The 24,903-nt window shown below is 37.0% G+C and overlaps 1 pseudogene; it reads right to left on the bottom strand.

Moving 5' to 3' along the window:
* Nucleotides 1-22,640, bottom strand: part of LOC119260375 (voltage-dependent anion-selective channel protein 3-like) — a 46,424-nt pseudogene extending 23,784 nt beyond the window's left edge.
* Between the last annotated feature and the right edge of the window lie 2,263 nt (nucleotides 22,641-24,903).

Genomic DNA, 24,903 nt, shown 5'->3' with positions numbered 1-24,903 from the left:
TGTAAAGATGTCTTTGAGGTGCATGTCATGTAGTGTTTCACCTATATTTCCGCCAATATATTTTATGGTTTTATGGTTTCAGGTCTTATGTCTAGTTCTTTAATCCATTTTGAGTTGGTTTTTGTACATGGTGTGAGGTAGTAGTCAAGCTTCATTCTTTTGCATGTAGCAACCCAGTTTTCCCAGCACCGTTCATTGAACAAACTTTCTTTGCTCCAGTGCATATTCTTTGCTCCTTTGTCAAAGACTAGTTGACCATTAATCTGTGGGTTTATTTCTGGATTTTCTACTCGGTTCTATTGGAGGTTTTTGATTACCATTTCAATTTCACTGCTTGTAATTGATCTGTTTAGGTGTTCTATTTCTTCTTTATCTAGCTTTGGGTGATTGTAGAGTTGTAGGAATTTGTCCATCTCTTCTAGATTGTTGAACTTGTTTGCATATAACTGTTCATAGTAGTTTCTGATTATTCTTTTGTTTTCTGCTGTGTCCATTGTGATTTCTCCTCTTTTGTTTGTGATCCTATTTATTTGTGATTTCTCCCATTTTTCCTTTGTGAGCCTGGCTTGGGGTTTGTCTATTTTATATATATTTTTTGAAGAACCAGCTTTTGGTTTCATTGATCTTTTGGATTGTTTTTTTAGTTTCAATTTCATTTATTTCTGCTTTGATTTTTATTAATTCTTTTCTTCTGCTGGTTTTGGGTTTTTTTGTTTGTTTGTTTGTTTGTTTTCTAGTTCTTTAAGATTAGGTTGTTTCTGTGAGTTCTTTGAGTTCTTTCTTGTTTCTTGATGTGAGCCTTTATTGCTATATATTTTCCTCTTACTACTTTTTTGCTGCATCCCATACATTTAGGAAGTTGGTGTCCTCCTTGTCATTCAACTCAAAGTATTTTTTAATTTCTTCTTTGATCTCCTCATTAGTCCAGTGGTCATCCAGTAGTGTGGGTTTCAATCTCCACGAGGTAGGAGAGTTCCATGCCTTCTTTTTATGGTTTATTTCTAATTTTATGCATTCATGGTCAGTGAAGACGGTTGGTATGATTTCAATCTTGGTGTATCTGCTGATGTTTGCCTTGTATCCCAGTATGTGATTGATCCTGGAGAATGATCTGTGTGTGCCTTAGAAAAATGTGCAACACAGACCCTTTCCAACCTCACTTCTCTGAAATAAGGAAATGATATTTTCATCTTTCCAACAATTTTTCATTACAGGTAAAAATCAACCATTCTTAACATATATAATCCTGACAAAATTGCAATGAGAAAGATTGCTAATGATAAATTAGCCAAACCCCATATTCTAAGGAAACATGAAAAGGCATGAGGGCTACAGTTTTCTCATCCGAGGCACGGGATAGGGCTGCATCCAGGTGATGGGGAGACCTATCTCCTAATTCACAATCCTGTTGGTCACACATAGAGATTTGTGTGGCTATTATATATGATGGGTCAGCTTCATCAGGTATTGACCACAGGATCACCCTTTTTTTGGCCAAAAAATTAATGTAGTTTTTCTGCAGTTTGTTCTTAATCTGTACATCTAGTCTTTAAATATTTAAATTGCCCATGTTTCAGTCCATCATCATCAATCTCACCTTGTATAATATTTAGAGATTTATTGTTCCAAATCTGGGACTTAATCCCTTTCCTAGGCCCTTGAGTGAGGAACTGCATCTCCCATTTGACTCCGAATCTCCCACCTTTGTTCTCATATTGCCTGTACTATCCTTCACCTACTCTCCAAGATACCTAGAACAGGCCTTCCCAAGATTTGTCACTTTTGTTCGTGGATTATTTCTAACTGAGGTCAGTTGAGTATCCAAAAGAATGAAAATTGGGGCTACTACTCAGAATTAGGATTTTTATAGAAATAACTCTTCTGTTAGAGAAACCTGTCTGTATGCCAGGGCAAATATCTAACTACAAAGTAGATTTTAGTCTTTACCATATGAATCACCTGCTTTTCATCTTGAGTGCCCCCTCTTCTTCTCTTCCTTCCCAGGTCCCCATCCCATTTCTTAGCTTAGGGTATAATGTCTTCATATTGTCCTAGTGGCTTTAGAATCTATATCCATGTAGATTCTCCACACAAATTTGCAATTAAATTTGTCCTTTTCTCCTACTAAATTATCTGATTCTAATTTGATTGCTGGACCAGCTAAGAAGCCAATGGGGAAATTTCTTCTCTGCTCCTCCATTCCTTTGCTCCCCCTGGTAGTCCCACAGATCTGACTGCGTGATTCAGTGCTCTCCCCATTTTTCTCTGCACTTTAAATTTTTATAAAACATCTTTCTATTTGAATGCTGACATTATTTTGACCTGTTAGACTTCCAATATATTCTCCTCACAATCCAAGCGATGTTGTGAGTCTTTTGAAGAGACGCTCATTTGAAGAAAATTAATTGAATTTTCTTCAGATATTAATACACTTCTGAATGTTAACACCAGTTTCACCTACTTTTCAAAAACATCTCTGAGTCATTAGTTATACCCTTTTCCTTATCTCTCTGGGAAGTGGTTCTTTATTAAGTTAAGCCATTTTACACAGCTAGAAACACTTACTTATAATTTAGTTGTGTTAAGACATATCCTTGACATCCTGAGCAGGAAGGAAATAAAAGTTTTTTTTTTTTTTTCTTTTAAACTGGCTGCCTCTTTTTGAAAATGCATTTACATATCTCTTTGGAATCCTCTCTTTGAATGCCTTAATTGGTGGAAATATAGAGCAATACTGACTGGTCTTATAAAATGGAAAAATGTATGATCTCCTGTCTTTCTCATACTTTTATCTTGAGGATGCTACCATTTCTCAAAACAGTCTATCTTTAGCAATGTTCTCCAATGGGTTCCCAGATCAATCAACATGCCTATTAATATTTTTCTTCTTGTCCTCTGTCCCCCAAATCAGCACCCAGAGAAAATAATGCCATTTCCAAACACTTTCTGGCTAATTCATTTAGTCTCTGGTCCAAATTAAAAACAAACAAACAAATACTTCCCCTAATGCTTTCATAAAAAGTCCTTTCCAAAGTCTATCAATTCTCTTTTCAAACTGTAGAACTGGCTTAACAGAAGCCACTGTCTCTATCACATGCCTAACTTGTTTTAAAAATTAAAAAGGAGGAAAAAAGACCCTAAAATATCAACACAAGAGCCTCGAATACCCACCACTTTACCAAGGACCAAGAGCATACACTCACAGTGAGCCCAGGCCCTCTCTTGAGCCAAGTCCCTCCCTTGAGCCAAGATGTTAAATTGCTCTGTCATTTATCCTGGATAACTCTTTTGGGAAAGAACTTTTAGATTGTTTTGCTCCTTACTCCCAAGATGAAGAATTATAATTTAAAGAATAATATTCCTCCATTATTTAAAACTCAATATATAAACTCATATAACTTTTGGTTTACACCTGAACTTATTATTGAACTGACATAAGAAGTTTGATTAAAATTCCATTTGGTGTTATAATTTAAAAACAAGTGAGATGACACCTCTAAGAATATATATACATTCACTTCTTTGAATCATTTAGAAAGATTATAGAAATAAATGACATGTACCACAAAAACAGTAGAAGTGAGAATTGGTCTCTGTGGGTATGTGAGGATTGAATGCAAGAGAGGAAGTGATAAATTGGGAAAGTAGAACATGGTGCATCTCCTTTTAGGCCACAGAAAATAGCTTAGGAAACTGAGGAAGAGTGTGGGAAGGGTTTTCTTCTCCTTCTTTCCTTCCCAAAGGAAATTACTAATACTTTCTGAGAAAAAGGATAAGCTTTCCAGTTTTTACCCATTAGTGAAACAGCAATTTCCAGACTTAAGCATATTAGTGAGCACTGTCCTTTATAATAACCCAAGAAATTTCTGGTTAGGAAGAAAACACTTGACAGCAATCCCCATTGTTTCTAAAATGAATACACTTTTGTAACTCTAAACTCACATTATAATTCCAAAAATATGACTTCTAAAGAACAGCAAGAAGATTCTACACAGGGAATTCTAAGACCCTGCTAAAAATACTCCAGTGTAATGTAACCCTAATTCAGAGTTTATTGAAGCAAAACAGGCAGCATGCAGTAAAGTAAGCAGCTGAACAGAGCTATTTGGTGTACCCATTTCTCTCCTTCTATCCTCCTCTAAATGTGAGTACTTTGGGAGAAGTTGGTCTAATTTATAACAGAGCATGATCTGGCATCCTTAATCCAGAAAGGCAGAGTCAGGTAAATTTCATGGAAGAAAAGGCTCTCCACCCTCTTCTCCAGTCATACAGGGCCACACTCTCTGGGCTATTCCCAGAATTAACTTAGAATCCCAGTGATTAGAGCAAATAAACATAAATTTAACCCATTAAAAAAAAAAAAAACCTTGGATTGATTCCAAGGGTAACTTCCATCTCTAGAATTTAACCTAAGTCATTTTTACTAGGTCATGATGAAAAAAGAATTCAGATCTCTAATACAATCACAACTTCTGATTCAGAGGAGGAAATAAAGCCAGTAGAAATCTGTAGTTATTTACAGTTTCTGTTCTTATTTGCCATAGGAATATGTAATTCTTTACATAGTTCTTAAATAACTCCAATGAAATAGGTTCCAATCTGTTTGACCATTTTGAAGTTATGATACAAACTCTTGTAATTACATAGGGACCTCTTCTTATATTTATATCCTTGAACACAATAGAGAAATTACAGTGTGGATTCTCACAAAGAAACATGTATTCAATTAAACACCCTGCTGAAATCCTCTAAGTGAGTATTGATTTACATCTATGTGTTATAACCTGAAAGAAAGTACCCCTCATTATTAAGAAGAATATACAACTTCTGTTACCATTCTCTATACAAGGGCTGGAGGTTTTCCCTAATTTTCTTTCAGGATCTCTATTCTCTGCACACTTACTAATTCAGCTTGCTTTGTTTTCTTGACATTTCTGGGAGGATAATTCTTAGCAGATTAGCATCTTAAATGTTAGAAAACCAAGATCACTATACAATCCACATGTTTCTTCACTGTTAACCAAGTTCAATATTTTTTAGATCCATGGAATCTCAATAGCCCAGATATACCACATAATGACATATGGTTAAATATTTCTATGCTCTTCTTTCCCACTGTCATGGGCTGAATTGCATCCCTCCCCACCCAAATTCATACGTTGAAGTCCAAACCTCACTGGCCCCAAATTGTGACCAAATTTGGAGATAAGATTTTTACAGAGGTAATTAAGTTAAAATGAGGGCATTAGTGTGTGCCCTAATCCAATATGACTGTGTCATTAGAACAGGAAACTTAGACACTTGACACATACAGGAAAACAGTGTGCAGACGTGGAGTGAAAAGATAACTCGTGAGCCTAGGAGAGAAACCTCAAACAGATCCTTTCCTCATGACCCTCAGAAGGCACGAATTCTGCTGACACCTGAACTCAGATTTCCAATGTTCACAATTTTTCAAAAACAAATTTATGTTCCCTAAGCCATTATGTCTGTGGTACTTTATTATAGCAGCCCTAGCAAACTAATACATTTACCAAAGGAAAAAGTGCAGAAAGTTTTAAGATACCAAAAAAGACAGATTGTAAAACAGTAGGAAATGGGGAAGTTCATTAAGATGACAAGTGGGAGCCAACAGGTTACATAAGGGTGCAACTGTTATGCACTCCCCAAAAAAGGAAAGGATTAATTTTAGGTGCTGTGGGACTATGCCAAAGGTGTAAATTAAAGAAAATTATCTCTAAAAACCTATGTTTGAAAAAATAAAATATGAAAAAATATTGGCATATATAAAGATATAAAATATGTTAGGGTATTGAATTAAAATAAGTAGTCCTAACATTTGAATACATAGGACATAAAATAGCCTTTGAAGGTTCACAGTGCAAATATTAGGTTTCCTTTAAATGATTGAAAAAGTCTCTTAAATTACCAGAAAACTGTAGGGAAAAAATCCTAATAAAAATGTCACACAGAGCAACCTAGACTGGTGGGAAATAAATTTTAATTTAGTTTATTGAATCAGTGATAATGAATGTTGCCCAGTATAAATATCTACAAATTTTCTTCTAATAAACACTAGTCCATAAATGGCAACTTGAAATAGTCATTAATGTTGGCCCCTCTGTTTCTCCATTTATAAAATGGAAAATAATTAGATAAGTACATAAATATCTGAGATGTCTAGATATTTTTGTCTTCCTGAATATGTACCATCAGAGATAACACTGGCAAAAGTCATGTAACATGTGAGTTTTAATTTTGCTCTGATCATTTTCATTGTATCATCCTTGTCACCAGGGTTCAAAAATGTACCATCTAATGTTTCACAAAAGACAAGGCATTTTTGTGTCTTTCACATTGCAGAGGTTGAATTTGTTGTGATTTTTGCCTTAAGTTTCATCCCTTGACTTTCTATACTTGAGAAAGAATATGGGGCTGATAATTCTTTTATAAGCATACTCTTCGCCAAAATTTATCATTATTTTTCATTATTTTCAGTTCTGGAATGAAGGATATAGAGCCTATAAGTTGATGGATGGGGTTAAGGACCCAAGGACTCACAATTGTATAAGAAGCTACTGTTGTGTGATATATGGGCATACAGAAGTAATATGCTGAAAGTTAGGAGGCAGCATGGAGCATTTGGCAAGACAACAGGCAGCCTAAATTACATCATTCATTTAACTGATTTAACATATGGCAACTATTAAATCTCCAAAATAAATGCAAGGCTAACTTACACTCATAGAAAAGAGTTTCCATATCTAATCATTTTTATAAAACTTGCTGCCAAAACCAACATCACAATGATAATAATAATAATATTTCTAAATTCAACAATAATATAGACTTTCTCAAGAAATTAAGTTTCACCTGATAAAATACTAAATATCCTTGTTTTTCTTTTACAAAAATTTAAAGGAGCTCAGTAGGAAATCAATTGTGTAACTTATGATTTTAAGAAACAATTGAATTCTGTAATATATAAATCATCTCATAACTATTTTTAGAATGAAGAATACAAATCTTCTGTATTAAAGCTGACTTTTGATTAAAAGCAAGTAAAACACTTGTTTAATTTTATCATTTTCCAATTTATCTAATTTTTGTGTTGCAAAAACCATAACAGAAATCTCCAGTGACATTTTGAGGACCTAATCTTCCCTTATTCTGCATGGTTTTTAAATAGCTATCCCAATCAGAAAAAAAAAGAGAGAGAAAGGGTAAAAAAGCAAAGTACAACTACTACCACTATATTAATAATCATTTGAAAATTTTCTTATATTTCAGTAAAACCCATCATCTACATGCCAGCAATTCTGGTGAACTATTCTTAACATCTCAGGCACTCTGTGTGCATTTCAACCCTAATTGTGACAGATGAATACAAAGCATCTCTGTATCAAAATTCAAACAGGAATGCAGAAGTTATGTCATTCTTCAGTGCCTCCCTCTGAATTCCTTTACTATTTCTAAAATTCATCTTGACCCCTTTTATCTATTTTTTCCCATCTGCTTTTCTCTCTATCTATGACCTTGTTTGTTGTTTGTTTGCTTTTTAGGTAAGAGAGATCACATGGCATTTGTCTTTCTCTTTTTTTAAAAAAAAAGATTGATTTATTTATACAAGAACCGGGGTACAGTCCAGATGTGTGGGAGGGTGAGAGGATTCACCAGAGACAGAGCGGGGAACAGAACAGGCAGACTGATGAAATACACTGCTGAGGGGAGTAGCGGGCGTGACAGGAGAGGTCTGTTGCACCATGTGGGACACTCCCCGACCTGCTGGGATCAATCCGGTGCTGCAGAGGCTGCAGACAGCTTCACAACCCAGGGCTCAACCACTGTGCCACCAGGGGAGGCCCTGTCTTTCTCTTTTTGAGTTATTTAACCAGGCATAATACCGTTAAAGTCCATCTATGTTTTTGAAAATGATGAGACTGATGCCTTTTTATGAAATAATATGTTGTGTCAAGTATATACCATAATTTCTTTATACATCCATCCATTAATAAACATTTGGGTTGTTATCATATCTTTACTATTACAAATAATTCTGCAATAAACATAGATGTACATAAATGTTTCTAAGTCAGTGGTTTTGTTTCCTTCAGATGAAGTGGAATTGCTGAATTATATGCTAGTTATCATTTTTAAAGGAACCTCCATAATATTTTCCTGAGTGACTACCAATTTACATTCTCATCAAGGGGATATAAGTGTTCCCTTTTCTCCACATCCTCACCAATACTCATTATTTCTTGTATTTTTGATAACAGGTATTAGGTGATGTCTCATTGTGACATTTATTTGCATTTTCCCAGATGATCATTGATGATAAGCAGCTTTTCATGTATCTTTTTGCTATCTGATGTCATCTTTGGGAAAATACCTGTTCAGCTCTTCTGATTAGTTATAAATTGGATTTTTCTATACTATCAAGTCTTTAATATTATCAATAAATATTTGTTTTCTTGATGTATTAGTCTCTTAAACATTATATAATGGCCATTCCTGTTATAGTTGATTTTTTTGCTGGAAGTCTGGTGGAAGCTGTTATTAATAAGTATGGCTATCTGAAATTTTCTTGGTCCCTTTTGCTTGGAAAAGTTCGCTGGAAGTTGCTGATTTAGCTATGACCTTCTCTGCATTTTTCTTGAGAGTCATTTGCTTGAAGAATTCCAACCATTATTTTGAACCTATCTTTGGAGCTCAGAATGGGTCTCCTGGAGATATGAGAAAGACAGGTTTTATTTTATGAACTAACCAGCAACTCTGTATCACTTTACTGATGCATACATTCTACTTACATTTAAAGGTATTGTTGCTAATTAATATTTGTTGCTCCCAATTTGCCTGTAATTTTCTTGCTCTACCTATTTATTGTCCTAGTTAATTTTTTTCACTTTGATTTACAAAGGAGTATCCTTTAACATTTCCCTGGTGTTTGAAAAGTCCATCAGCTTTGTTTGTCTATAAAGGACTTTATTTCTTTCTCATCTCCAAATCTCTTGCAGGTATTCTTGGTGGTAGTTATAATCTTTGTGTATTTTGATTACACCATTACATTCTTTTCTTGTCTGTAGAATTTTTGCTGAAAAGTCTGACATAAACCTAATGGGAATACCTTTTTAAGTTACCTGCTTTTTCTTCCCTTGCCACCTTCGTTGTTATTTCTTTGTCTCAAATTCTCACAAGTTGTACTACAATAATATGGTTCTTGACTTCAGTCTCATCACATTAAGAAAACTAAATGTACTTTTCCTCTCAGAATTATGTAATTAAATCCATCCTCCACTGTGGAATATTTTCCTTTATTATTCCCTTTAATCCCTTGGAAAATTGTTCACTTTTTTTAACCTTCTCTCTCCTCTTCCACCTGGGTTCTTAGTGCATTACTATCTTTGAAATCACTGATACAATCCTCCATTTGATCTGTTCTCCAAAATGGCACAGATAGCCACAATGATATCAGATAAAAATAGACTTCCAAATAAAGGAGAGGCAGGGATGTATTTTTATACAGTGACTATCAGGAAGACATAAAACACATTAATAAAAGTGTACCAGCAGAGGGTGCATCAAAATATGTAAGGCAACTATTAATTATTAACAAGTATAAAAATAGATATTGGTAGCAATTTGTTGTAAAAGGGCATTTCAACACCCCACTTTCATCAATGCAAAGATCAAATAGAGAGAAAATCAACAAGGAAACAGTTACTTTAAAATGGAATTAGGCTATCTGGGCTTACCAAAATTTCTAGGCAATAAAACCCAAAAAAGTCAAGTATACATTCTTCTCAAGTGCACATAGAACATTCTCAAGGATTAGCTACATTTTGGTAAACAAAACAAATGACCATAAATATGTGGTGATTGAATCTATATTCTGTGATCACATTAGTAATGAACTGAAATCAACCACAAAGAAAAGATAAGAAAGCAATCTAACAGGTGAAGAATTAACAATACACTACTCTGTATAATGGATTAATGAGGACATCAAAGCAGAAATCAAAAAATATGTGTAATCACATAAAAATTAAGGTACAAACTTTAAGAACCTCTGGGATGCAACAAAATCCCTATTAAATGGGCAGTATTTAACTATACAATTCCACAATAAGAAGCCAGAAATAATGCAAATAAAATATCTAACCTTGTATATTAAGCAATGAGAAAAAGAAGAGGAAGCAAAACAAAACCACTATAGTGAAGGAAATAATAACATTAGAGCAGAAATAAATGAAAGAAATATAAATGTCCAAAAGATCAACGAAATCAAAATCTAGTTCTTTGAAGAAATAAGAAAACTTAAGCAAGGCTAACAAGGAAATTAAATGAGAAAATTCAAATAAAAAGAATCAGAAATAAAAGAAATATTACAATGGACCACTGACATTTCAAAAATAAAAAGCATCATAAAAAATGCTATGGATAGCTACACACCCACAAAATGGATATAGCCTAGAAATAATGAACAAATTCTTAGAGGAATACAACCTTCTGAGATTGAATCAAGATGAAATAGAAAACCTGAACAGATTAATTACAAGCAAAGAAATTTAATCAGTAATCATAAATTTCCCAGAGCCAGATGGTTTCATTAGGGAGTTCTAGCAAATCTTCAAAGAGGAACTGATACCTATTCTTACACTTTAAATAATGAGTAGGAGAGAATGCTTCTAAACATATTTTATGAGGTTAGAATTTGCTACCAAAAGCAGACAGGGACATCACAAAAAGGTAAAAAAGAAAAAAGAAAAGGAAACTATAGACCAAATACCCCTGATGAACATGGTTGTTTAAATCATTGACAAAATCTTAGCAAAATGAATTTAACAATAAATTAAAAGGATCATACATCATGACAAAGTCAGGTTTATTACAGGATGGAAGGATGGTTCAACATATGCAAATTGATCAATGCAATAGAAGTCACCAACAAAAAGAAAGATAAAATTCATATGATCATGACACAAGGCAGTGGCAGTAGCATGTGGTAAGGTCATGAACCCTAGTCCTGCCTGGGGAGTAAAAACTCACCTGGCCCAGAAAACTGGATGCCATAAGGCAACAGCAGAGCCAGGCCCAGCCCAGAAGTGCCCCCCAAAGAGCACTGTAGTCCCAATGCAAAGAAATGGGGAGAAGGAAAAACACACAAGTGGCAAATGAATCCTCAGAAGAAAACCACACCACAGAAAGAACAAATCTCCAGAACACAATCACAATAACATGGAATATCTGTTATTTCTATCTGAAACAGAATTCAAAATTTCTGTAATAAGAAATTCAGAGAAATGGAAGAAAATTCAGAAAAACAAATGAATGTACTCAGAAATAAAATCATTGATAAGAAGGCAAAAACTGAAGCTTTAAATAAGAAAACAATGGAGATTTCAGGACATAAAAAAGCAGTGGAGAAGTTGAAGAATTCAGTTGAAACTTATAAAAGTAGAATAGAAAAAATGGAAGATAATCTGTGTACTTGAAAATGTGAATAAATGGAGAATCTGGGTAGAAAAGGAAATAAGGAAAGTTTCTTAAAATGAAGAAACCGAACAATAATTATCTGACTCTGAGGATAGGAAATATAAAATTAATGAACATATTAGAGAGGGAATAGAGACATAAAGGAACCAAAAATTTATATAAATAATTAATAGAGGGAAACTTCCCAAACATGGAGAAGTGACTAAGTATACAAATCCAGGAAGTTAAAAGTACTTGGGGTGCTTAAAAAATAAGAACTACACCAAGACATATATTAGTGAATCTTCTAAGAATTCAAGACAAAAGAATTCTCATATACTGTCAGTAGGAATGTAGACTGGTTAAGCCCCTATGGAAAACATTATGTAGGTTTCTCAAAATATTAAAAGTAGCCATGTTAATTGAGACAATCTAAGTGGCCAATGCCAGAAGAATAGATTAAGAAGATGTGGTGGTATGTATGCACAATAGTACTGGAGGGTATAATGCTAAGCAAAATAAATGAGAAGGAAAAAAGCAAATACCAAATAGTTTCACTCATACGTGGAATGCAGAGACACAAAACAAAAGATCAGAAAAACACAAAAGGGGGATGGTGTAGTGAATAATGGTTAAGGGACTAAATGTACTCAGATGGAAGATTATTTTGCTTTAATAGCAAACTTCATTTGATAACATACATTGCAGATCTGTGAACCTATAACCTTAAAACATATGCAATATTGTAAATCAATGTTATCTCAGTAATTTTATTTTTAAAAAATCAAAATACTTACTCTACCCCCACATTTATTTTTTAAAGATTTATTTATGCATACAAGAACTGGGGTGCAGGCCAGAGGTGTGTGTGGGGGGGGGGAGAGGATTCACCAGAGACAGAGTAAGGAAAAGAACAGGCACATTGACTGAAATATGCTGCTGAGGGGAGCACTGGGGCAAGACAGTAGAGGTCTGCTGCAACATGTGGGTTGCATCTCTCTGGCGGGAGATTGAACTCATGCTGCAGTGGCTGTTCATAGATTCATAGGTTGCATCTTAACTCCTTGAGCCACCAGGGAGGCCCACCCCCAACATTTATTTTGATGCCACATTTTAGCTTTTTATCTTGTGTATAGCTTAACTAATTATTTTAACATTTTTACTACTTTTTTGTACTAAAATTTGATTAATCTACTATCTTTAGTATATATTTGCCTACTTCTAAGTTCTATGTTTTATCTATGTCATTCCCAGGTGAAACCCTTTATTTTAAAAGCATCCAATTTAATCCTTTGCCCCCCACATTCCACTTTCTTTTTACTAGTTTTCTAAAGGCTATCATTCTCATTCCCAGATATTTCCAACTTTTTAAACTTTCATGAGAATGTTATTTTTCTACCAATAATCTTTTCAAGATTATACTTTTTCTATGGAAAATCAACTTCTCACTCATTCTGTCCAAATGCTTACAGGAGAGTTAACTCTACCCCTTTTCCATGGGGTATACAAGAATTAGCATAACAAATAAGATTAACTGATTCTTCCCCACCTTACCACTCACCCCTCTTTGTGCTGATGATGAGTTTAGCATAGGAAAGTGAGACAACCAGATAAAACAAATGTAAGGAGATGTTCTAAATATTTTTGATAAAGACAAACTCTGTTGCATTGGGTTGGTATAGACATTGATTTCAATAGATATCATTCTAATATATGTGAAACCTAAGAATGAAGTCACAGGGCCAAAAGTAAGACAGTCTCACCATTGCAAGACCTCTATACTGTCATTTACTTCTTTTATTACTACTTAATTAGGAGTAGGATAACATACCCCTTAAGATCAAGCTCCTAGATGTTTCTTGATACCTTCAACAGTATCAACAAAAATAAAGACAATTATAATAAATGTAGCAAATAATATGTACATCATTACCCACATTTCATTTAAACTCCAAATTTAGACTAATGGGAGAGATATAAAGTGCTCTTTCCTCAAAATACCTCTCATAGTGCATCTCTCATATTATGAGTATTTAAAAATTTATATAAACATTTTAAAAACACACAATGTACCTACTTTTTAAGGAGCACATTTGAAAATTTAAGAAACTTTCAGGGCAACTTTCACTGTTATTTTGTGATACACTGTTATTTTGGTATCATGACTAAACCAGAGAATAATCCATTACTTTCCTGTGTCAGGTGGTAGACCATGATCATAAGTTCAGAAGAAGGAGAGATTGATGTTATTTGAGGGTCTGATAAACCCTGAGGAATGTGATAAATATTTCTTGATCTCATATTATAGAGAAATGTGCTTACTTCTCCAAGCCTGAATTCCCTGTCTCCAGAAACTCAGTTGACATGCCAAAAGTGCTGTTATTATGAAAACAGTTCAAGTTTACCTCAGCAAGAGTGACCTGAGGGACTCTGATTATTTTTGATAATTGTGAGTCCATGGGCTGGGGAGTGGCCAACCCACAGAAAATTCCCAGAATAATTAAGATAATGGGAAACTTTTGTGTCCTTATAATTTTTTCCTTCTTTTTAAGCAAACCCTTATGATTCTCTGAGCCTATGAGGAGAATTCATGGTCAGAGCACAAGAACTTAAGGTCCAAATTCTGGCTTCAGATAAACATCAGGACTTCAGACAAAGGTTGATCTTGAGAGTCTCACACATACATCTGTGTGCTAGCATGGTACACACATATAAGTTTAAGTGTAAACTCTCCTACCTCTAACCTGAAATAGTGGAATCAGAGAGAGCTACCTGACCAAAAGGGGCCATGGAAACTGATCAATTTAAAGAATGGAGGAAAAAGTGGAGATGCAAATGGACTGATGATGATAGGACATGTTGGTAAAGATACTGCCTGGAGATCTAAATGTGGGAGACTGTTGCTTCAAGGAATATCTTAGAGGTTGCATCGGTTCCAATTGCCAGATATTTCATACAGCCATTCCTCTAGGATTGCTTCAGGCACTGAGGCTTATAAGCCCTCTCTGAGACCTAAAAGTGATTTAGCTGGTTCCCCTGTTTATTCTTTAACTCAGGGATCGTTCTCTTATCTTGAGGATGTCATATTCTCTTCCTGCTAGTTCTAAATTTTTTTTTTCACTCGCAAAATAGTCTTAGCTCCCTCAGGAATTAAGGTTTTGGAACACAACTCTGGAAAACTCTGTCTACTCTGTCACTTCCCTTCCCCAAGGTGATGAGCTCAGAGACGGCCATCTGTTCCAGTGGAGAGAGGAAAGAAGTGCCAAAAGAAATAAAATAATAAATCCCAATGATGTTATCCCACCATATTCTCCTTCTGAATTAGATATTTACATCTCTGCAATGAAAAGTATTTCACACACAAAACTCTTTACCCTCACCCAGTATTTCCTTCCAGATATACACACACTACAAGCTCAGACCTTCCAAATGGCATAAGGATGGGAATTTCTGTGCACAAAGCAGCCCCTGACTGCAGGAATGATAATTTCTCCAGGTTCCCAAAGGTGAAAAATATAATACTAGACCCTGGGTGAGTTCTTTCCCCTTATAATGCTCCTTATGTGAGATCACCCACAAAATTCTCCCATCTCCCACCAATAATCCATTTACCTCCTGCCCCCAAACTCATATATCACTTTCACTAAACTGAGAAGAACCCTTGAGGGAACACCTTTACCTCAAAGGTGAAAAACTATTTTTGACCAAAATAAGTTAACAGGTATCTGAGCAGACTCCACAACAAGAACCATTGTAGCTTCTTAATTCCCAAAATCTCTAGGCCTTAGAGGTCTGAAGAAATAAGAGGTTTACTGAATCCAGACTCTTGAAGGCACAAAGTGTCTCCATTCTCTGTTTTTCTCAGTTTTCTGAGATTTTACTTTCCTTCTATGTGGACCAAGTGGGCCTTTGTTGTAATGTTAGTGGCAGGTTCTTTTAAGACGAAGTTGCCATTAAAACGTTCCTTTTGCTTAATGATTAATTTCTTTATTTGTATATATATATATATATATATATATTTTAAGATTTATTTATTTTTATTTATACAAGCACTGGGTACAGTCAGAAGCGCAGGAGGGTGAGAGAATTCACCAGACCCAGAGCGGGGAACAGAGCAGGCAGAAGGACCAAAGCACACTGCTGAGAGGAGCAGCGGGCGGCAGGGGAGGTCTGCATGCCATGCGGGACCCTCCTCCGGTGGCCGGGGAGCAGCCGGGGACCGAACCGGTGCTGCAGTGGCTGCGGGCAGCTTTGCAACCCAGCGCTCAACCGCTGCACCATCGGGGAGGCCCTGTTTGTATATATTTTACCTCAGGTGTAGTCCCCACAAAATTTCCATCACCAATTTACCTGTGCACCTTAGTCCCTTGTACTCCTCCCACCCTCGTTTTATGTCTCTGATTTATAGTTGTCTGATTATTTTTGTTTAGTTTTCTCTTTTTTTTTAACCTAAAATCAAAATAAAATAGGGGCATGCTTGTGCCTCGCCATAACCTTCAAAACATCTGCCTTCTGATACAAAGCAGAGACTTCTTGGGGTTTGCTAAAAAGCCCTGTCTTCTTACCCAGGAAACTACTTGTCTGTGACTCTGGCCAATGCATTGTTCTATAGCTGTCAAGGGACACCCATAAGGTGGCAGCACACCAGCATCTTTCTGACTTGGGAACCACCTTACAAACTGCCTAGATCAGGGCATCCCAAGAGGGCTGCTGATAAATGTGACAGCAGGGTCCAAATTGGGCCTCCCTGCTGGCACAAGGGGTTAGGACACAACCTTGAAGCTGTCCAAAGCCACTGCCCCACGAGTTGGATCCCCGGCCAGGGAGCAACCCACATGGCACAGCAGATCTCTCCTGACTCGCCCGCTGCTCCCCTCAGCAGTGTACTTCGGTTGATCTGCCTGTTCTGTTTCCCATTCTGTCTCTGGTGAATCATCTCACCCCCTACACCTCTGGCCCATACCCCAGTTCTTGTATGCATAAATAAATAATCTTTTAAAAAAAAAATCACTCCTTACTCTCCAGAATTACTCTCTAAATTCAGTCTGAAAAAGATGCCTGGGGAAGAATATTCCAAATGCCAATCACTTTAACCACCTTCCTGGTTCATAGAACTCAAATCCATATACAGACTGTGTTAAGAATGTGTTTGCCCTCTCTTCCTTTCTCCCATAACCCCAGGGCTGTCCAAAAACTTTAAAGCATTTTTGCAGAACGTTTTCCAATTTAACCTTAACTGCCAACCACTGCATTTCCTGAAATCACTGCTATCTTTTGATCATCTATGTCATCTCTCCACAGGATGAAAATTAAAAAATGGCTTGGCCCTAGATTTATTATATGTCAGGAGTCTTAGTTCAGAAACATGCTGCATGAGGAATTGCTGACAGGCCTCTCTGTGTACCAAATGCAAACCTCAGGCCTCAAAATATAGCACACCTGCTACATATTAGTTTTCTATAATTCAGCCTAGCTTTTATTTTAAATAGGATTTCACTAAAGTGGCAAAATTTAATCTGTTGGTTTGGCATTTTCTTTCACACTCTCCCTTTCTCGGTTGCATACAAGCCCACAGAGATTCCACAGTGCCCTGCTATTAGTCAGCTACCAAGGCATTCTGTTTGCTTTCTGAGCCTTTAACATCACTATTAAGATCTCCCTCACTTCCCTGCTGGAGAATTCAATGATTTTATCCACTGCTTCTGAATCCTTTTTGAGTGATCCCTCTCTAAAGTCTTTCATGGCTGATCTAATGAAACATTCCATGCATTCATTCCCATCTGGATCATAATCTACCTCCCTGGTTTCTTCTGAAAAGCCAGGCATTAGTCCCTCCTGGGTCCTGCAAACCTATATGAGACTGAATAGCCTCCTGAATATTTGGAATTAAGCCTCTGAAACACTGATCATTGTCTATTAGGAGCTTGATCTGAAAGATTATGTCAGGCAGCAATGTTCCTGACATAGCAAAAAAAGCTAGTGTGAAAAGAGAACAAATAAAAAGCCAGTCCCAATAGAAGCAGAAAAGTAAAGAAAAACAGTTTAAAATTTCTATCTTGTATTCTAATGCAATTAATCTTCTCTTGGGATCAGTTAAAATTTTAATTTAATTAATTTTCACTTGCGTGGATATATATTAAATTGAATCACCTCTTAATTGATAATTTGATTTTAAGTCAGTAAATGAAAAAAAAAAACTACCCTTAAAACATCTTGGTGGCAGATGTGGTTTGGTAACATATATCTAAAAAGGTGTAATTTTATACCCCTGAATCATATACAGTGTTACATACCAATGTTACCACAATTTTTAAAAAATGAAAAATTACTATAAACAGTGTGTACATACATTCTTTTACAGCTCTGCAAGATGATTTTATAAATTTTCCTAATTTATCACTTGTAAATTTCTCACCTGAAGTCAGTGAATTATTCAATTTCTTCTGTAAGAATGTAGATAACTCTATCACCACTAATGTATCTGGTCCACCTGAAAAATATGTTTCTCTCTGTTGTTAATGATAAATGAATTTGAAATAAAATCACTCATACATTATTTCCATAAGTTTTGACCAGCCTACATAAATCTTTCTCTCTTGTTTCCACTTTTCATATAGGGAAATTTTGAAGTTGTGTAACTTAATTAGATAAATGATAAAATCCTATTGTACTTGCCTATATGTAATAGACATTGGAGATAATGTCTTTTAAGTAAACTTCTACATTTTTTCAGTGAAAAAACTAAGGCCTAGAGAACTGAAGTGCTCCGAGTCTCTTAAGAATTATTCAGTAATGATTAAGACGATATTATGTTCTGAAATCAGATACCAGAGTTAAATCTTCTCTCTTACTTCAAGTACGTGCCTTGAGAAATTTCCCTAATTTCTCTGACCTCAATTTTTCCCTCTCCATATTAGTATAGTCATAAGGGTATCTCCCACATAGATGTATTACGATAAAGACGAAGGTGTAAGTGAAGGAATTTAAGCCATGGTTAGAGTGTAGTGGGTATTCAATATAGGGTTGCTATTGTTGTTTTTTTTTAACACTTCATTATTTTTTTTTAAAGATTTATTTATTTATTATTTATACAAGCACTAGATACAGTCAGAAGCGCGGGAGGGTGAGAGAATTCACCAGAGCCAGAGGGGAGAGCAGAGCAGGCAGAAGGACCCAAGTACACTGCTGAGGGGAGCAGTGGGCGGCAGGAGAGGTCTGCATGCCATGCGGGACCCTCCTCCGGTGGCCAGGGAGCAGCCAGGGATCGAACCAGCGCCACAGAGGGCGCGGGCAGCTTCACAACCCAGCGCTCAACCACTGCGCCACCGGGGAGGCCCTGCTACTGGTTTTTATTTGTTCAAGGATATAAGTCAATTACTGGCAGAATTGGAACAAAAATTAAGTTTTGCAAATTCTTGTTTGGTGCTCTCCTCAGGCCCATTCTCAAGTCAATAATGGGGAAGGAATAAAGATAACAGACGCTTTTAAAACAGGGGAACAAACTGCCATATCAAGGTGGCCATGGGTACAGTGACTGGTCAATTGTAAACAGTCTACATATGGTTGTTGGATAAGTGTAGGGGAGTCCACAGTGCTGGTGCTGCACCCAGAGCATCTTGTGACTTGGGGAAAAAACTAAAGCACATCTTGGACATTGGGGATCAATATCAATTATACCAGAAGTGACACAGATGAGATTTATGTGTCATTTAGCAAGAAATGTGTAGAGAGAAACTCTGGGAGCCTATTCTTTGGAACAGAGGGGCTAAACTATGAATTGCAGCACTGCTGCTTCACCAACCTATAGCCCTGAGGATGGGTGAGCCCTGAGTGTGGATTCAGACATGCTAGGCTAAATGGTTTGGTAAATGGTTTCAGGTTTTTCTGTCCTCCCACCATTAGGATTGCCCTGCCTGATGGGGGCACCTGAAGTTGTTACATTGTTGCAAGCAGTCTTATTTACTTCTGTGGGCCATGGGAGGATTATTGAGAGATAGTCACCCAGAGAAGCAGAAGCAGAAGCAGGAGAAAGGCAGGAGAGAGAAGGGGAGAAAGAAAGCCAGAAGGAGAGAGAGAAGCTTGAGAAGTCCAGAGTGAAGACTTGCTGGGGGCCTGGAGGCCTGCAGGCCTCCTGGCCCCCTGACACCCCTGCCTGCCGTGTACCTGTTTGCCACATTACATGTAAAGCTCAATAAAAGCCTGAGAAACCCACCAAGGGCTCTAGGACTCTCCTTTACCTGTCTGCTGGATTAGGAAATCTGCTCAGTGCCCACCCTGCTCCTACACATGACTGACAGGAAATCCCTGCAGAGGATTTAGGGTAGTCCCAGGGGCCAGGTCAGCAGTGAAAAGAGCAGGGACAGTGGGCTGTGATGTTCCCCCTCCCCCATCTCTCGGTACTGGTACTGACCTCATGAAGTTCACTAACAGCACATAGCCAACCAAGATTTGGATCTGAAACCCTAGAGAGATCCAGTTTGGCAGTACCACAAACATGAGCCAAAGCCCACTGTAGGGTAAATGATTTTCAGGCTTTTCTGTCCTCCCACCATGGGGATTGCCCTGCCTGATGGGGCACCTGCAGTTGTTACATTGTTGTAAGCTGTCTTGTTTACTTCTGTGGGTCATGGGAGGAGTATTGGGATAGTCACTGAGAGAAGCAGAATCAGGAGAGAAAAGGAGAGAAAGAGGCCAGAGAAGCACAGAGTGAAGACTTGCCAGGAGCTAGGAAGCCTGCTGACCTCCTGGTCCCCCCGGCACCGCTACCTGCCATGTACCTGGTTGCTGCAATACATGTAAAGCTCAATAAAAGCCTATGAAAGCCACTGAGGGCTCCAGGACTCCTTCTTTACCCCATCTGTGGCAATCATAGAAACCTGCTCCGTGCCTTCCTGCCTCTACACCCACCACCACATTTCAACCATTGACTGTACATGTTCAGACCTCTCCCCACCTGATGACTCAGGAGCTACAAGGTAAGCTCTATGAATCTAATCAAATAAAACCTAAGCATCACCTGTTTGAAAAAGTACCAATCAAACAAATCTATAAGTTATTGATACAGAAACTTAAAAAAAAATAGAGAAGTCTAAAGCAGCAAAATGGACAGACAAAAAATTGCTATGCATGGAATTTGAAATCACAAGTATAAAATAATGGTATGGAGTCCAAACACAAAGACATAAATTTTACTACCTATCAGATAGAGTTTAAAATGGCCTATGTAAAGCAATTCAAAGAAATGGAAGAAAACACAGAAAAGGAAGTCAAAGTGATATATAAGAAATCTGAAACGCTAATCAAAGAGATGAAACAGAACTCAGAAAAATAATGACCAGAGAAACTGAAGTTTTAAATAAGAAAATAACAGTTACATAATATAAAGAGATCAATAGAAGAGATAAAAATGACTAGAGAAAGTTCTGGAAGCCTATTATCAATCATCTCAAAGACTAACAATTCACAAAAGACCCAGGTAGAAGAGATAAAAATAAGAAGGGAAAAAAAATTGAAGAAGAACTTTGGAAACTACCCAATTCCATTAAGACAGTCAAGCTAAGAAAATGTGTATTCCAGAAGGTGGGGATTAGGGGTGGACAGAAAACTTATTCAGAGAAATAATAGAGGAAAAACTCCACTAACATGAGGAAAGAACTAAATATGCAAGGCCATGAAGCCAAAAGAATGCCTGTTTATTTAAATGTAATTAAACTTACATCAAGACACAGTTGTGAAACTGAAGAAAATCCAAGAAAACGAAACAATATTGAAGGTGGCTACAGGGAAAAAGCATATAGCCAATAAAGATACTCTCATTAGCCTTGCATTACACTTCTCTGAGGAAACCCCAAAAGGCAAGGAGAGAATGGAATGAAATATTCAAAATACTGAAAGATAAAAATTAACAGCCAAGAAAATGTTACATCCTGTAAGACTGTCCTTCAAGTATAAGTTAAAAATAAAGGCTTACCAAGAAAATGACTGAGGGCCTCCTTGGTTGTGCAAGGGGTTAAGACACAACGTGTGAGGCTATCTGCAGCCACTGCAGCTTAAGTTCAATCTCCGGCCAGGGAGCAACACACATGGCCGCAGACCTCTCCTGACTCACCCACTGCTCCCTTCAGCAGTGTACTTTGGTCATTCTGCCTGCTCTGTTCCCCACTCTGTCTCTGGTGAATCCTCTCACCCCCCCAACACCTCTGGCCTGTACCCAAGTTCTTGTATGCATAAATAAATAAATAAATAAATAAATAAATCTAAAAGGAAAAAACTTTTAAAAAAGAAAATGAGTGAGTTTGCAAATTCTATACCTACCCTACAAGAAATGTTGAAAGGTGTTCTCATCTCTAAATAAAATGCAAGAAGACACACACACTGAACAAGGAAATAGTACTGGAAAGCTAAAGACAAAATATTAGTGAAAAATCTTCATTTATCATAATCACCCTAAGTTTTAATGGACTGAATTCACAAATCAAAAAACATTAGTGCCTGCTTGGATCAGGAAAAAAATATATAATAATAAATAAAAGAAAATGAACAGGCAACTATAAATCAGGGGAGGAGGAGGGAGAGGCATTAAAACAGGGAAGGGAAGAGCACAAGAAACTGTGGTAATGGTTTGTGGGTACATTGGTGGTTGGGATTTTACAGGGACTACATCTGAGGGAAAGCAAACATTGTACAAAAATGAACAATGATGTAAAATAGATATAAATAGATAAATTTTAAAAACATATATTATTTGTGTAATAAAAACAGGGAAAATTGATTTTCCAAATCCAAGATTTTGTGTGCTTCCTAACATGACTGCACAATCCTTCAATCACATATATATATATATCACCTTTTCCGCCAGTAACCAGCTTTAAAAACATCTGGTTTCCTTACCAATCCATAGTTGTCTTCTTGCTTGTCCTCCTTCACTCCCCCCTGTTTCATCTGAATCATTTGCACACTGTCTTTTCTCATGCTTATGTACCAAACGTGAGTTCCAGGTAACCCCCTGAAAGCAAACGATTTCTCAGATGTTCTCAAGTGTTCAGTTTTACTTACCTGGCGTTACCTTCTGAAAGAATCCCTTCTACTACAGGAAGAATGTTCTGGCAGTTGTCTCCTTTTGTTTCCCCCCATCTGTTTCTTTCTGTAGCCACCTGATCTTCCATTCCTCACAGCTCTCCACATATGTTAATAATTGAATTTCATGCGATAAAGTTGTTATCCAGTGCAAAACTGAAACACTTAACATTTCATTTCACTGGATGCATCTTCTTACAGTTACTTTTCTTTTCTAGGTGGAAATTTTTGCAGGGATTTCTGTTGTTTAAAGGTCAAACAACATAACCAGTCAAAACCAGCTTGAATCTTATAGCTTAGGTGAGAGATACAAACATGTAATGAAAGGTACATGCATGGTTCAAATCCAAAGAAAAGTCAGCTCTCTTGTTTCCTTCAAAAGTAACCTCTCTCGGGCCTCCCCGGTGGCGCAGCGGTTGAGCGCTGGGTTGCGAAGCTGCCCGCAGCCTCTGCGGCGCCGGTTCGATCCCCGGCTGCTCCCCGGCCACCGGAGGAGGGTCCCACATGGCGCGCAGACCTCTCCTGCCGCCCGCTTCTCCCCTCAGCAGTGTGCTTTGGTCCTTCTGTCTGCTCTGCTCCCCGCTCTGGGTCTGGTGAATTCTCTCACCCTCCCGCGCTTCTGACTGTACCCAGTGCTTGTATACATAAATAAAATAATAAAAATAAAAATAATAATAAAAAAAAGAACAGAATTTACAAAAAAAAAAAAAAAAAGTAACCTCTCTCCCAAATCCAGGCAGGAAGGTGTTTTGGAACACCAATTGCACATTGCTTTTCAAGCAAGTTTCTTGTCTGTTTTACTGAATGTGGTTATTTTATTAATTGCCTTGTAATCCCCAGAAAGCAGACCCTGTTGTAGTGGTAGGTGACAAAAGTTGGCTATGTCACCAACACTCCTTCCCACCAACACCCTGAAGACTATTCTAGAGAGATAATTATAACACTTCTACTTTTAAAATATGCATGCAAGGAGGGCTTGAGCTAAATTATTTTGGTATCAGGGTATCTGAGTCTTGCAATGCAATACCAGGTTCTTGTATATTGTCTCTATTCCCCAGGCTCTTTTACAGCTCCTTGAAGAGACTTGGTCCCGGAATATACATGCAGTCTTTCACAGTAGGCTATTGTTGCATCAGGCAGCACCACATTGTCACAGAAATGGGAGTTGTAGAGCAAGCTGTTATGGCAGGATGCTGCTGAGAAGGCAAACCTGGCCTTTTTATTTATTGAATGATTTTACAGAGTCAATTACTTGGGGCAGGAGAAAAAGAGAAAAAAATTAGAAAGAAGTGAATGCATGCTTAGGTTATCTATGCTTTGGGGGGAGATGATCCTGCAGATCCAGATTAGTTTTATGGCCTGTGTTTGAAGATCACAATCAAGCTTCCAACCCCCACTCATAGTTCCCATCTTATTAACAAGGCATTCCGCTGATCATTCTCTGGGATGCAAAGTTACACATCAGTCTATGGCTCCCCAGGCATTCCTGGTCATGCCTCATGATGTTTAGTCATTGTCCCAGGGAATTAAGCATCCTGCTCTCGTTTAACTTGAGAGGAATTTTTGCAGGGTCAGTAGTTTGCATTATTTAAGCTTAGGTAATTAATTGACTGGGCCAAATAAACTTTGTACTGAAAAGGCCAAACTGCATAGCCAGAAAGGCAGCTTAAGCAGCCCTTTAAGCCTAGCAGACCCACAGGCAATGATTCCTCAACTGAAATTATAACCACAACTACTACTACTCCACAGACTCCTACAGAATTGAGATCTACTGTGTCTCTTTTTTCTGTTTGCTGATAATTTCCCATTTACAGATTTTCCATATTCCAGCTTCCCATCTGCCTTAACTCATTATTTCCTCACTACCTCTAAGCATCATTTAAAAATTTCCTAGATAATATGTTATTTTATCTATTTTTCCAAAAAAATATGTCATCTCTCAAATCCTAGCTGTGATACAGGATGAAAATAGGAACTTCATTTATTTCTGAATATGAATATAAGTAAAAATGCTTATACATGTGACTCAAGAATGCCCCATAGAAAGTTAATGCCTTTATTATAATAAAGAACTCTTTATAATAACTTATAAGTCATTCAAAAATGATCTAAGAACAAGACTTTAGAAACTAATTAAGTTGTGATATCTGGACTGTGTGGTTCAATCAGTGAGACTACAGAGAAATTGAAAGAGAGTGAGATTTTCAGTTAGAAGATTAAGGCTGAAATCCTGACTCTGCTGCTTACTAACCATGTGACCTTGAGTAATTGTCTCAATGTTTGAAGCAATGCAAATTATATATATATTTTTTAATTTTATATATATGTTTACACTATTTTTCATTTTTGCAC

This window comes from Talpa occidentalis, unplaced genomic scaffold, assembly GCF_014898055.3.
Source record: "Talpa occidentalis isolate TD23 unplaced genomic scaffold, MPIMG_talOcc4v2.1 talOcc4.6, whole genome shotgun sequence".
Taxonomy (NCBI): Eukaryota; Metazoa; Chordata; class Mammalia; order Eulipotyphla; family Talpidae; genus Talpa; species Talpa occidentalis.
The sequence above is the reverse complement of the archived record's forward strand: the minus strand, read 5'-3'. Positions and strand labels throughout refer to the sequence as shown.